The following is a 16,394-nucleotide window of genomic DNA, read 5'->3' on the forward strand; positions in this document are numbered from 1 at the left end:
ATCCATTATAGTAGGGTTTTAGACGATTAGGGTTTCAGGAGTATAAATGTAACCTCTTTCTCTGTAATCCGCATCTCATTCATTATAGTAAATATCCTGGCTTGGTAGTGCCCCCAGACGTAGTCATTCATATTGAGTGGCGAACTGGGTAAACAATTCTTGTGTGCTTGCTTATTTTCGTTTATTGTAATTTCAATTATTCCTAACAACTGGTATCAGAGCGAGGGTAATTACGATGGGAGATGGAAAAACCCCTGTGGAGAAATTCGATGGTTCGGATTTCGGTTTTTGGAAGATACAGATCGAGGATTACCTGTATGGTAAAGATCTGTACGAGCCTCTGGGTGAGCAGCCGGAGGATATGTATGATGAAGAGTGGAAGCTGTTGGACAGAAAAGCGATGAGCGTGATTCGCATGTCGCTGTCCAAAAACATGGCGCATCACACGGTGAAGGCAAAGACCACGAAGGAGATGTTGGAGATTTTGAGTTCGTTATACTAGAAGCCTTCCGCGGCCAATAAAGTTCATCTGATGCGACGACTGTTTAATCTACAGATGATGGAGAATATAGCAGTGGCGATGCATCTGAATGATTTTAATATGATGATCACTCAATTAAGTTTTATGGATATTGATTTCGACGAAGAAGTATTAGCCCTAATTCCATTATCTTCTTTACCAGAAAGTTGGAGTGGCACGGTTACTGCCCTAAGTGCTTCAGCAGGGAAAGAAAAACTTAGGTTTGATGATGTCAGAGACTTGATTATAAGCGAGGAGATTCGCAGGAAAGAGTCAGGTTCCACATCTGGATCAGCCTTGAATGCAGAGAATCGGGGAAGGTCAGATCGCAGGTCAAAGCAGAATCGTGGCAGGTCTATGTCCAAAGGGAGAGGGAAACCTGTGAAGGACAAGAGCCACATCAAGTGCTGGAATTGTAATGAGAATGGTCATTACAAGAGTGAATGCAAGGCACCGGAGAAGGAAAAGTCAGTCAATTCAGCCAGCGAGGATTTTGGTGATGCGTTGATTCTGAGTAATTCAACTGCAGAAACAGCAGCAGAAGCCCTCGTATTGAGTGTAAAAAGTCCTCTAGAGTCTTGGGTATTAGACTCAGGAGCTTTATTTCATTCATGTAGTAGTGCAGATTTGATGGAAAACTATACCCCTGGGAAATTCGGAAAGTTTTATCTTGCTGATGATGAGCCTTTGGAGATTGTAGGGAAGGGAGATGTTTCGATCAAATCTCCGAATGGATCTGTGATAAAGCTGTCTGGAGTAAAGCATGTTCCTGGCCTGAAGAGAAATCTGTTGTCAATTGGGCAAATGGATTATGAAGGTTATTGTGTAATCTTTGCAGGTGGTGCTTGGAAAATGACCAAAGGAGCCATGGTGGTTGCCCGTGGTGAGAAGGTTGGATCATTGTACTTAACAGACAATGTTTTCAATAGCATTGATGTCGTGAGGGAGAATGTCAATGCAAATTTGTGGCACTGTCGTCTTGGTCACATGAGTGAAAAGGGGATGAAAGTGTTGTGTTCAAAGGGTCTGTTGCTGGGTCTGAAATCTGCTGATCTTGGGCTGTGTGAGGATTGCATCTTTGGGAAGCAGAAAAGAGTCCGTTTCTCTAAGGGTGGCAGAACTTTGAAGAAAGAGAAGTTGGAGTTAGTTCACATCGATCTATGGGGTCCTGCACCTGTGAAATCTCTTGGTGGAGCTTTGTATTACATGACTCTCATTGACGACTCCACTAGGAAAGTGTGGATCTATTTTCTTAGAAAGAAATCTGATGCTTTTGATTCCTTTCGAAAATGGAAGGCTCTGGTTGAGAATGAGACAGGTTTGAAGGTAAAGTGCTTGAGGTCTGACAATGGTGGAGAGTATGAGCTTAGGTAATTCAAGGAATTCTGTGCTGAGAATGGAATTCTCATGGAGAAGACTCTGAAAGGAACTCCTCAGGAGAACGGAGTTGCAGAACGAATGAACAGAACTTTGTGTGAGCATGCTAGAAGCATGAGGCTGAAGTGCAGACTTCCGAAGACGTTCTGGGCAGAAGCAGTAAACACCGCAGCATTCTTGATCAACAGAGGGCCATCGAGTCCCTTGGAGAGTAGCATTCCTGAAGAGGCTTAAAGTGGCAAACAGGTAAATCTATCCTTTCTACGAGTATTTGGATGTGATTCATATGTTCATATTGCTCCCCTTGAGAGAAGTAAGTTAGATGCGAAGTCTATTAAGTGTACGTTTATTGGATACAGTGGTGATGATTTCGGATATCGGTTCTGGGATAGTCAGAACAGGAAGATTATTCACAGTCGGGATGTTGTTTTCAATGAGCAGATAATGTACAAGGATAGTCTGAGCGCATCTGATACTAGTGATGCAGGACCAGATGTCGTGGACCTAGACATCACGAATTCTGGTGGGAGCAAGGAGGTAGTTGTGGAGGAGACAGTTGTGGAGGAGGTAGAAGAACCCCAAACTCCACCGGTTACACTGCGCAGATCCACTAGAGAGCGTAGAGCACCTAACAGGTACACGCCTATAAGCAACTACATACTGTTGACAGATAGTGGTAAACCAGAAAGCTACTTGGAAGCATCTCGTGGAGAGGATGCGAGCAAGTGGAGGCTTGCAATAGATGATGAGATGGATTCCTTGATGACCAATGGCACCTGGGAACTTGTTGAGCTTCCAAAGGGTAAGAAGTCTTTACAAAACAGGTGGATTTTCAGAATCAAAGAAGAAGCTGATGGTAGCAAACGCTACAAGGCAAGGCTGGTCGTAAAATGCTTTCAGCAGAGGTATGACATAGATCATACTGACGTTTTTACTCCAGTGGTGAAGTTGACTACTATTCGTTTAGTGTTGAGTATGGTAGCTGCAGAAGATTTAGAGCTGCAGCAAATGGATGTAAAAACGACATTTCTTCATGGGGACTTAAATGAAGACATCTATATGAAGCAACCTCAGGGCTATGAGTCTGATAACGGTGAGCTTGTGTGCAAGTTGAACAAGAGCTTGTATGGTCTGAAACAAGCTCCAAGACAGTGGTACAAGAAATTTCACGGATTCATGCACGAAATTGAGTTCGTGAGGAGTGAAGCTGATCATTGTTGTTACTTCAGGAAATTGAATGAAGGCTACATAATTTTACTATTATATGTTGATGATATGCTGATTGCAGGGTTGAGTGCTTGAGAACTGAGAAAACTGAAGAAGCAGTTATCTAAGCGGTTTGCTATGAAAGATCTCGGAGAAGCTAAGCAGATTTTGGGCATGAGGATTGAAATAGATGGGAAGGCTGGAAAGTTGTATCTCTCACAAGCTGAGTATATCAAGAAGGTCTTGATTAGATTCGGCATGCAAGATGCCAAGCCAGCTACGGTTCCTTTGGGTAGCCATTTCAAGCTATCTAAACATGACTCACCCAAGAGCAGAGAAGAGCGAGTCCAGATGGAGAGAACTCCGTATGCCTCAGCAATTGGCAGCTTGATGTATGCAATGGTGTGAACAAGGCCGAATATTGCACATGCTGTGGGAGTTGTCAGTCGTTTCATAGGAGACCCTGGTAAGAAGCATTGGGAAGCAGTAAAGTGGATTTTGAGATACCTGAAGGGAACCACTGAACAGGCCCTATGTTTTGAGGGCAAGAAAGTTATGTTGACAGGGTATGTGGATGCAGATTTGGCATCTAGTGACCTTGACAAGAGAAGAAGTACAACCGGATATGTCTTCACATTGGGTGGTACTGCTGTCTCTTGGGCTTCAAAGCTGTAGAAGGTGGTGGCTTTGTCTACTACAGAAGCTGAGTATGTTGCAGTGATTGAGGCTAGTAAGGAGATGGTATGGTTGCAGAATTTCTTGCGTGAGTTGGGAAAGGAGCAGAAGGATCCTATTTTGTACAGCGACAGTCAGAGTGTCATTCATTTGGCAAAGAATCCCGCCTTTCACTCAAGAACAAAGACATAGAGTTGAAGTATCACTACATACGACATCTCTTGGACAGGAAGATATTGCAGTTGATGAAGATTCCAGGCACAGAGAATCCTGCAGACATGTTGACTAAGGTTGTAACCTTAGAGAAGCTGAAGCTATGTATGGCTTCAGCTGGCCTTGGTAATTAAGTTAAAGGCATGGCACTACCATCAGATGACGAATTTAGTCTCGAGGTGGGAGATTGTTGGGCTTATGGAGACTAATATATATAGGCCCAACTGAAGCGATGGGCCCAACTGCAGCGATCCAAAAATTTGGACGGGGTACGGGGGGCGGTAGCCCCTGTTGGGCCATCGGCCCAAATTTTTTTTTTTTGCCGATTAGGGACGGTTAGCGTTTCAGGAGTATAAATGTAACCTCTTTCTCTGTAATCCGCATCTCATTCATTATAGTAAATATCTTGGCTTGGTAGTGCCCCAGACGTAGTCATTCATATTGAGTGGCGAACTGGGTAAACAATTCTTGTGTGCTTGCTTATTTTCATTTATCATAATTTCAATTATTCCTAACATGTATGTGAAATTTCTCACTAGGGCGATGCATCTTAATCCAACTTAAAGCTTCTTTGATAACCATGGCCTCAGATAGATGAGGACTAAGATTTCCTTGAAAAGCTCCCATCTTAGCTAGAATGCCTTCTCTAGAGTGATTACTTGATGATGTCATAGATGCAAAAAAAACTTTTGACGCAAGAATTCAAAAGAAAAGAAGAAACTTGTAAAAAGATAAGACAAAACGAAACTTTTCAGACGACAAGACCCATATATTTACTCAAATCAAATCAAATCTAACATTGAACCTGAGTCCATATTATGGAAGCACTATTATAGGTATTTCCTAAAAAATATATTACGGTTTATTTTCTAAATAGTAACTCTTAGGGGTGTTCATCGGTCGGTTCGGTTTGAAAACCGAACCGAACCAAAATAACTGAAAACTGAACCGAACCAAAATAATCGAAAACCGAATAGCCTTAAAAATAAAAACCGAAGCTAACCGAATAATAATAAATAACCGAACCAAACCGACCGAATTATTTCGGTTGGTTTGGTTCGGTTATTCAGTTTCCTTACATTAAAAATTTTCATTAGCAATTATTTCTATATAAAGTTAATTTTACAGCATTAATGATGTTGTTGGTATTTACTTATATATATAACAGTTATTGTTTTTATTTTTGGATCCTGATGTTTGATGTTGTATCAAATAAAAAAGAAAATTGTTATATTATATTATATAGTTAAAATATAAAGGGTGTTGTTAAACCCGGTCACAATTTCCCACCCCTAGCCCCATGAAATGACCAAACTACCCTTGTTGGTTTTGGTCTTTGGAAATTTTTTGTTTTCTCTCTACGAAACACGGACGTGTGGCTATCACATGCCTCACCACGTGGTGAGGCATGATAGTCACATGCCTCACCATGTGGTGAGGCGTGACAGCCACATGCCTCACCACGTGGTGGGGCATGTGAACATCACGCCTCACCACGTGGTGAGGCATGTGGCTATCACGCCTCACCACGTGGTGAGCATGTGGCTATCACGCCTCACCACGTGGTGAGGCGTGATAGCCACATGCCTCACCACGTGGTGAGGCATGATGTTCACATGCCCCACCACGTGGTATTTTTTTTTCAATTTTAGATTTTACTTATTATTATTTTAAAAAATTATAATTATTCTAAAAAATTCTAAATATTCTAATTATTAACATTATAATTTGAATTATAATTATTAACATTATAATTAAATAATGTAAGGCATGATGTTCACATTCCCACGTGTGAATTTTTTTTTCCAATTTTACATTTTAATTATTATTATTCTAAACAATTATAAATATTATAATTATTCTAAAAAATTCTAAATATTATAATTATTAACATTATAATTTGAATTATAATTATTAACATTATAATTAAATAATATACATTAAGTATAAAACATGTGTTAAAATGTGTTAAAAACAATAAGTTCTAAAGAATTCTAAATATTAACAAATTACAACAAACCAATTCGTCCGGTTCCATTCCTCAATGAATCGATGTGTGATAGATTTAAGAAAAACTGTTCACATGCTCACGTATGAATTTATTTTTCCAATTTTACATTTTAATTATTATTATTCTATGGAACCGGACGAATTGACTTGTTGTAATTTTTTAATATTTAGAATTGTTTAGAACTTATTGTTTTTAGGGTTAAGGTGCAAAAATACCCCTAACGTTTTGCGTCAGGAGCAATTTTACCCCTTGTTGAGCGATTTCTGCAAGTGCACGGTATACGCTTGTAGTAATAAAAGATATCGATCCCACATGGAACGTTTTCTTTAACAAAACTTATTTACAATTGGTTAAATTTACTTTAAGGTTTATAATATGGAAAATCGTTTAATCGGTTTTGGTTTTGAAATTGCTAGAATGAGAATTAGATTAGAGTATGAAAATGTTAGAAAATATTCTGATTTAAGAATGAATTTGCAAGATAGGAACTTTTAGTACTTTTTAGAAAAGTAAACGAATGTATTCGTTTGCATTAAGCAAAGAAAACAACTTTAAACTTTGTACGAATTATAAAGATGAAATAAATGACGGAACCTCTAATTAATTGGCTTTGAACATGACAAATCCCTTTCGGGATAGTTGCCCTTAATCAAATTAAAAATCTTTCGAGATAATAATTTGCCTAAGTGTTCAACAAAGTTTCTTTATAAAGATTTTGGATTAAATATGTTTTAATGAAAACACCAGCAGTCACTTTAGTGGATTGGTTACCATAAGTGCTGCATAAAAATCTATCGAATAGAACGGACTTTATTAGATGAAATATAAATTGATACAAGTTTACAGAGAACATGGAGCATGGAAACATTCGACGGCTTGCAAGTGAACGGGTTGATCAATCCTTTCCTTGGGTTTCGTTAGAGTTTGTCTGGCTCAGGGGCGGATCCTCTACTCAATCTTCTTGTTGAATCTTCGTAATAGAGACTGGGTCGGTCTATTACCAAAATGAAAACTAAACTGGAACAATGACTAAACGTTACTAAACTTGTTATTATTGAATAAACAATGTGTGTACAGCATATTTCTTTTTACAAAATCGAAATCTAACTTCTGAATTACTTGATTCGGAATTTCTGCATAAATTCTATACTAATCTCTTTTTTCTACATATCTTCAACTCTCCATCAACTCTTTATTTATAGATGTTGAAGAGTCTTGATTGAAGTGTCGTGTCCGTTGTGAAGGATCGTGTCCGTTGCGAAAGGACGTCTTTATCCACCCGAACGATCGCGTTTCGTCGAAAACGAAAGTGTGTAACTAGGCTTCTAAAATCTCCTGCTCGTACCCAGAATCTTAAATTCTCTACCGAGAATGTGGGAGCATCAATTGGTCTTCAAACGAAGGAAGGAGAAGCTGGGGAACGCGTGTCGCGACCGTGAATTTGGGGGCCGCGGTCGCGGCACGGAACGTTTTTTGGTTTTTTAGCTTTCGTTCGCGTCCTCGATTTGGCGTTATTAATTTCTGTCGTCTTCGACTCCTTTTGTAGGGTTTTTCTTCTGTTTTCGAGCTCTTTTCGTTCCTATTTGGATTTTACCAAATATTTATGTACCTTACAAGAAAGAAACATATTCGAGAGTAAAAGCTTCCTAACAGTTATAAATAGCATAAATTTGTAGCAATATTGATGTAATTAACGATGATATTTTAGGTATATTTTGGGCTTAACAAATCTCCACACTTAATCTTTTGCTAGTCCCGAGCAAAATTTCACTGAATTTATTCTCTAACTAATCTCTTTATGAAAATAAAACATATATCTCTGTATTACCTTTTGAATTAGTTAAGCCGAAAAGACTAACTTCGCATGGCAAATTTATACGCAAAACATTAAACTAACTGAGTATAATATACGATATATCATTCGTCTTGTATTTCCAATTTTGAATTGAAGCATTCAGGACGATATAAGCACGCATGCTATTGAGTCTTTCGTCTCAAGGCATTTCAAAGCACAAAATTTCCTTTCCCAAACCTAAACTAATATATGAAATATATTAAATATTTAAATAAGTACTTGGGATTAATTTATTTACTTAGTTACGCCCGAGATAAGGGTGGTCTTGATCGTAACTTTATACGTATTTTATTGCTTTGTGTTTGCTTAAGAGGTACCGACCATGCCATGGGTGGACGCAATCGTTACTTTAAACTTAAACACGCTTATAATTTTTGCTTTAAACGTTCCTTCCATACCTCGATTGTGATAAGGGTGGTCGCAATCGTGGCCAAAAGTAAACGGTACTTAATTTTTCTTCCCTTTCATACCTCGATTGTGATAAGCTTGGTCTCAATCGTGGCCAAAAGTTAAGAATTCAACTAATTGATTAATTAATATGAAATATAAAATTGAATTGTAAATTGGGAAAAAGAAATATAGCACATTCATCCTATATTGACTTAAAATTCAACATGTATTATGGCTAAAGTTTCCTTAAAAACTTCAATTGGTGTTAATTTAAGACGAAATCAAACCGAGCTAAAATTGTTAGTTCAATTTAATGCCTATAAACCTAATTGAAAATTTAAAATAAGATTTATTGTATCATGAATTGCATGATATAAAATAGAGATTGAAATAAAGAATTTATTAACTTAAATACATTCACTCGAGACAATTTTACTTAAAATCGTATCGGAGATTTATGAAAAATTTTGAAAAATATTACCCGTATACGTATAGAAATATTCTTTCTAACGAAAATGATAACCTAAAAATAATCATAAGTTAAAATATTTTTAAACATGTGAATATAAAAAGTTTTATAAAAATAATGTTAAATAAATTGTGTTGCAATATATATGTTGCATTAACATAAAACAAGTGTTGCTTAAAAATTATTTATTCTTATTCGTTGCATAAAAAATTATTCGTACTAAAAATAAAATGATATATGCAATTTCCGCAAAATCCATAATGATATTTTTTTCCGTTTTGCAAAATAATATCTTTGTTGCATTTATTCGTATACGTATAGAAATTGATATATGTATGTCTCCTCCCACACTTAAATTGGACCATGTCCTCATTGGTGCAAAAATAATGGAGAAAACATAAAAAATAAATACGAAATAAGGCATACGAAACAAAGATGGAAATAGTAGCAAATTAAACATTCAACATAAAAGAAAAAAGAAAAATGTACCAAACATATGAAAAATGAAAAATTGTACCAAATTATAACAAGATAGAAATAAAATGAAAGAAAACAACCTATTCTTGAGGTGGGGAATCCGGAGGTGTAGGTGAAGTCTCCACATTGCGGCGTCGGAAAAAGGAAAGCATCCGATGCCGAGTCGATCTATGCTCACGTCTCAAAAGGTTGAGGTTGTCATTCTGTTTTCTACCAAATCATCAATTCTCAAGTTCATTTGACGATTGTTGGAATTGATTTGGTTCAAAATCCTCCTCAAATCCACCGGATCATCCGCTTGAGGTGCTTGGGGTTGTGGTTGTGATGTGAATCTCGAAAGCACGAAGCTGAGGGCGAATGAAACCTTACAAATCCCTTTGATTCCTGTTGGGCGAATTACAAGGTCTCAAACCAAGAAGGTTCAAGAAGCATTCAACGGTTTAATGAAGGAAGTTCGGAACATTCCAAGTGAAATATTCTTGACGGAAGAAACTGAGTTTGTCTCAATAGTTCAAGTCCTTGCTAGGGAAACTTAGTCTTATTTGCGATGAACAGGGTTGGTCCAAATGGATTTATTTAAAGAGAGCTTTGGACAAATATATGTTAGGCATATATTTAACCCATTGGGATCTTTATCTAATTCTAAAACTAAGTGGGCCAAGTCTTTTTATTAAATGGTTTAGTTGGGCTTAAATTGATTAGATTAGTTAGGCCAATTCTGTTATTAATAACGTGTAAACAGCTTGCCTTTAGGGTTAGTCTTTTATTGTTTCCTAGTTGGACTAGGATTAGTGTGCTTGCTTTCCTAGTTGCTTAAGGATTGTTTTATTTTCAGCCCATTTAAGGGTGCTGGACGAATTGAAAGGCATTGATTGATTATAATATAATTTGGTTTTTACACCTTCAAAAATTCTAGCAGTCTTTTACTATTTTGAGAGTTAGTATTTCGGCTCCGACTCTTGAAGTATTATTTTGATCGTGATCAATCATCAAGGCTAGGCGTTTGAGAATCAACCCCGTCACAGGTTCTTTCATCCAATTCGAAAGGTTGTTCAGTTTCATACTGTTTTGATTGTTCGAGTTATTTGTTTGGATTGGTGAACTTATTGTCGTCCTTCTACTTCCTTTTAGTGTGTTTATTATCTGAACCACCTATAATACGATTCTGTTTTTTATTATCTTTTGTGTTTATCTTAATTCGACGGTCGGGTAAATCTAAGTTGAGTCCGATTGTTACACCCGCGTAATCCGAAAAGATGATTTTGAAGATGATTCAGAGGAAGAACAATCAAGTTCTCATTCTAGGAGAAACACCCGAAGGGGGATGAGGGAAGACGGTAATCTGAACACCATCAAGATGAAAATTCCGTCGTTTCAAGGTAAAAGTGACCCCGACTTGTATCTTGAATGGGTGAGAAAGGTAGATGCCATATTTGATATCCACTATTATTCGGAGGAGAAAAAGATCAAGTTAGTTGTTTCCGAGTTCACTGATTACGCAGCCATTTGGTGGGATCAACTTCGGAAGAGCCGACGTAGAGATGGAGACCCAGCTGTTGAGACGTGGGGTGAAATGAAGCGGGTCATGAAAAAGAGGTTTGTTCCTTCTTATTATTACCGTGAAATCTTTAACAAGTTGCAAGGCTTAAGTCAAGGAGATAAAAGTGTGGAAGACTACTACAAAGAAATGGAAGTCGCTATGATGAGGGCTGATGTCCAGGAGGATGAGGAGTCAACAATGGCTCGGTTTTTGGGAGGTTTGAATGAAGATGTAGCTGATGTTGTCGAACTTCAACACTATATCACAATGGAAGAGCTGCTCCATAAGGCCATTAAAATCGAGAAACAACTCCGTCGGAAAGGGAAATCACGCTTGGATAATTCTTCTTCTTCATCATCTTGGAAGCCTAATTACAAACGTGAGGAGAAGAGCTCACCTCAGAACCTACAGCCTAAATCTAATTTCAAGGCTAAAGAAGACTTGCAAAGCAAAGGTACAACCACTGAAACTCCTAATAGAAACAGAGACATTAAATGCTTTAAATGTCAAGGTCGTGGTCATATGATGCGAGACTGCCCTAACAAGCGCACCATGGTGTTGAAACATGGTGAGGTCGTGACTGATACTGAATCTGATTATGATGATAGTATGCCTCCATTAGAAGATTGTAGTGATGTTGAGGAGACCGGAGAGCATATTTTGAATGATAACGTAACCCTTGTTGTTAGGCGAATGCTTAATGTTCAAAATAAGTTTGCTATCGAACAAAGGGAGAATATATTTCATGCTCGTTGTCATGTAAAGGATAAAGTATGTAGCCTAATTGTAGATGGTGGTAGTTGTTGTAATGTTGCTAGTACTACCATGGTTGAGAAATTGGATCTGCCTACAACACGGCATCCAAAACCATATAGGCTTCAATGGCTCAATGATAGTAATGAGGTGAAGGTTACTAAACAAGTCTTAGTCAGTCTGTCAATTGGAGCTTACAAAGATCAAGTTCTATGTGACATTGTTCCAATGCAAGCTTGTCATATCCTTTTGGGACGTCCATGGCAGTTTGATCGTGAAGCCATTCATAATGGCAAGTTGAACAAAATTACCCTCATTAGGGAAGGAAAACGTTACACTCTCTTACCTTTATCACCAACACAAGTGTACCAGGATCAGCTCCATCTGCAAAATTCTTCATCTATGCAAGGGGGTTCGGTTGAGAAGAGAGAAAATAAGAGTGATAAAATCAGTAAGGGTGAGAAGAGAGAAAAGGTGAGAGAAAAGGCAAGTGAGTTGAGAGAAGAGAAGGTGAGGAGAGAAGAAAGCAAGGGCGTTGCAAAAGCCAATAATTTCAACTTGTACGCCAAAATGAGAGATGTTAAACAAGCTAAAACTAATAAACTTAATCTAGTTTTATTATATTGCAAAGGTTTAAGCTTGTCAGTAAGTAAATCTGACCAGTCTCCTCCTAGTGTGGTTTCCTCTCTTTTGCAGGAATTTGATGATATTTTCCCCGAGGAGATGCCGAGTGGACTGCCTCCTATTCGTGGAATTGAAGATCAAATTGATTTCATACCCGGAGCATCAATTCCTAATTGACCCGCTTATAGAAGTAATCCCGAGGAAACAAAGGAGCTTCAAAGGCAAATTGAGGAGCTGATGTCAAAAGGGTTAGTTCGTGAAAGTATGAGCCCATGTGCTATTCCGGTCATCTTAGTACCAAAAAAAGATGGGACATGGAGGATGTGTATTGATTGTCAAGGCGTCAATAAAATCACGGTAAAATATCGTCATCCTATTCCTAGACTTGATGATATGTTAGATGAGTTGTGTGGGGCTGTTTACTTTACAAAAAATGATTTAAAAAGTGGGTACCATCAGATTAGAATGAAACTTGGTGATGAATGGAAAACTTCTTTTAAAACTAAACATGGGTTATACGAATGGTTAGTTATGCCTTTTGGATTAACTAATGCACCTAGCACGTTTATGAGGTTAATGAACCATGTTTTGAGAAAATTTATAGGTAAATTTGTTGTTGTTTACTTTGATGACATCCTTATCTATTCTAATTCTCTTTCTGAGCACCTTGGCCATATCCGAGCTGTATTAGAGGCACTGAGGAAAGAACAGCTATATGCTAACTTTTTGAAGTGCACATTTTGCATGGAAAAGGTTGTGTTTTTGGGTTTTGTAGTTTCTGCCCAAGGAGTGGAAGTTGATGATGAAAAGGTAAAAGCAATCCAGGATTGGCCTACACCCAAGTCAGTTACCGAGGTAAGGAGTTTTCACGGCTTGGCAAGCTTCTATCGCAGGTTTGTCAAAAACTTTAGCTCTATAGCTGCCCCTTTAACTGAGATAATTAAAAAGAATGTGGGTTTTAAATGGGGAAAAGAGCAATAGAGTGCTTTTCATTTATTGAAACAGAAACTAACCACTGCACCTGTATTAGCTTTGCCTAATTTTGATAAAACATTTGAAATTGAATGTGATGCATGTGGTGTGGGAATAGGGGCTGTTTTAATGCAGGAAGGTCGCCCATTAGCATATTTTAGCGAGAAACTGAGTGGAGCTGCCTTAAATTATCCTACTTATGATCAAGAGTTATATGCATTGGTTAGAGCTCTAGAAACTTGGCAACACTACCTATGGCCTAAAGATTTTGTTATTCACACTGATCATGAATCATTAAAACATCTTAAGGATCAGCATAAACTTAATAGAAGGCATGCTAGGTGGGTTGAGTTCATAGAAACATTCCCTTATGTGATCCGGTATAAGCAAGGGAAAGAAAATGTTGTTGCTGATGCCTTGAGTAGGCGTGTTAGTTTATTGAATATGATGCATGCTAAATTACTAGGGTTCGAGTTTATCAAGGAATCGTATGCTAGTGATGAGGAATTTGCATCAATATTTGAGGCTTGTGAGCATACTGCATTTGGGAAATTCTATAGACATGAGGGTTTTTTTATTTAGGGCAAATAGACTTTGTTTGCCTAAGTGTTCTTTGAGGGGTTTGTTGGTTCGTGAGGCTCATGGAGGAGGGCTCATGGGACATTTTGGTGTACTTAAGACTTTAAATATGTTGTCAGAACATTTCTTTTGGCCACACATGAAGCGAGATGTGGTAAGGGTATGTTCTAATTGTATTAATTGCAAACAATCTAAGTCTCGGGTGATGCCACATGGTTTGTATACTCCTCTACCTGTACCTAGTGAACCTTGGACTGATATTTCTATGGATTTTGTATTAGGTTTACCCAGGTCGAAGAGTGGTAATGATTCTATCTTTGTGGTTGTTTGTAGATTTTCTAAGATGTCTCATTTTGTTCCGTGTCATAAAACGGATGATGCCACTCATATTGCTAATCTATTCTTCAGGGAGATAGTCTGTTTACATGGAGTACCTAAGAGTATAGTTAGTGATAGAGATTCTAAGTTCTTAAGCTATTTTTGGAAGACTCTGTGGGGAAAACTAGGTACTAAGCTGTTATTTTCTACATCTTGTCACCCTCAAACTTATGGTCAAACTGAAGTAGTAAATAGAACCTTAGGACAACTTTTAAGAGCTGTTATAAAGAAAAATTTGAAGTCATGGGAAGAGTGCATTCCATTCGTTGAATTTGCATATAATAGGGCTGTGCATTCTTCTACTATCTATTCGCCTTTTGAAATTGTGTATGGTTTAATCCTCTTACTCCATTAGATTTAATTCCTTTACCTATTGATGAGAGGAAAAGTTTAGATGGCAAGAAAAAGGCTGATCTAGTTAAAAAATTACATGAACAAGTAAAACAGCAGCTTGAGAAGAAAAATGAACACTACGCGCATCAAGTTAACAAGAATCGCACCAAAGTGATCTTTGAACCTGGCGATTGGGTCTGGTTGCATATGCGCAAGGAGAGGTTTCCTGCTCAAAGGCGAACCAAGTTACATCCTAGAGGCGATGGGCCTTTTCAAGTTATAGCAAGGATTGCAGACAACGCTTACAAGCTTGATCTTCCCGGTGAGTATAATGTCCATGCTACTTTTAATGTTTCTGATTTATCTTTGTTTGATGTAGGTGATGGCGATTCGAGGACGAATCCTCTTGAAGAGGGGAAGAATGATGTGAATCTCGAAAGCACGAAGCTGAGGGCGAATGAAACCTTACAAATCCCTTTGATTCCTGTTGGGCGAATTACAAGGTCTCAAACCAAGAAGGTTCAAGAAGCATTCAACGGTTTAATGAAGGAAGTTCGGAACATTCCAAGTGAAATATTCTTGACGGAAGAAACTGAGTTTTTCTCAATAGTTCAAGTCCTTGCTAGGGAAACTTAGTCTTATTTGTGATGTACAGGGTTGGTCCAAATGGATTTATTTAAAGAGAGCTTTGGACAAATATATGTTAGGCATATATTTAACCCATTGGGATCTTTATCTAATTCTAAAACTAAGTGGGCCAAGTCTTTTTATTAAATGGTTTAGTTGGGCTTAAATTGATTAGATTAGTTAGGCCAAGTCTGTTATTAATAACGTGTAAACAGCTTGCCTTTAGGGTTAGTCTTTTATTGTTTCCTAGTTGGAGTAGGATTAGTGTGCTTGCTTTCCTAGTTGCTTAAGGATTGTTTTATTTTCAGCCCATTTAAGGGTGCTGGACGAATTGAAAGGCATTGATTGATTATAATATAATTTGGTTTTTACACCTTCAAAAATTCTAGCAGTCTTTTACTATTTTGAGAGTTAGTATTTCGGCTCCGACTCTTGAAGTATTATTTTGATTGTGATCAATCGTCAAGGCTAGGCGTTTGAGAATCAACCCCATCACAGGTTCTTGCATCCAATTCGAAAGGTTGTTCAGTTTCATACTGTTTTGATTGTTCGAGTTATTTGTTTGGATTGGTGAACTTATTGTCGTCCTTCTACTTCCTTTTAGTGTGTTTATTATCTGAACCACTTATAATACGATTCTGTTTTTTTATTATCTTTTGTGTTTATCTTAATTCGACGGTCGGGTAAATCTAAGTTGAGTCCGATTGTTACACCCGCGTAATCTGATTCACATCAGGTTGAGCTTGGGGTTCATCTTCTTCTCCTACCGCCTCTCCGCCGCCTTCGGTACCTGCAAATTGAGAACTTGAAGCGCCACCACCCATAGTGCCACGAAGGTGGGCAATACGGGAGGCATACGAAATAAAGACGGGGGGACCTTGTGGAAGCAATAAATGAGCTCGCTCAAGAGCTGAGATGTCCAAAAGGGGAACATACCCACGGTAGGTGGACATGTCAAAATCAGTCAATTCACCCCGAGCTCCCAACACAATAGCGGTGATAAAATTACAAAGAGGGATCTGAATGGTAGTAGCCCTCGAAGCACGGAACAAATTATCGAACATTATGTCAATGCTATCAATCCTCAAACCTTTAAACAAGCTATCCAAAACATATAAATCCCGAACCTGAACCTTTGAACTCTCAACACGCCCAAACAAGGAGAAACTCAAAAATTTGTGAAAGAAGAACACACAATTGTCCTTAATCAACTTGCTTGAAGTGTTCTTGGAATTAAAATAGTCTTGGTCCGAAAGAGTTTGCCAAACCGCATCATTATCAAAATCTTTAGGCTTATCATAAAAATTAGAGGTAGGGAAACCAAACATATTTCCCATAGCATCATAATCAATGGTGTATGTGATACCATTATTCCTAAAAGAGATTGAGGTTTTC

General features: G+C 37.9%; 1 pseudogene; it reads left to right on the forward strand.

Annotated features, from left to right (window-relative positions):
• The first annotated feature begins 3,241 nt into the window (after positions 1 to 3,241).
• On the forward strand, positions 3,242 to 15,008 carry LOC136200495 (uncharacterized; annotated as a pseudogene).
• The last annotated feature ends 1,386 nt before the right edge of the window (positions 15,009 to 16,394 follow it).

Source organism: Euphorbia lathyris, chromosome 7, assembly GCF_963576675.1.
Source record: "Euphorbia lathyris chromosome 7, ddEupLath1.1, whole genome shotgun sequence".
Classification (NCBI taxonomy): Eukaryota; Viridiplantae; Streptophyta; class Magnoliopsida; order Malpighiales; family Euphorbiaceae; genus Euphorbia; species Euphorbia lathyris.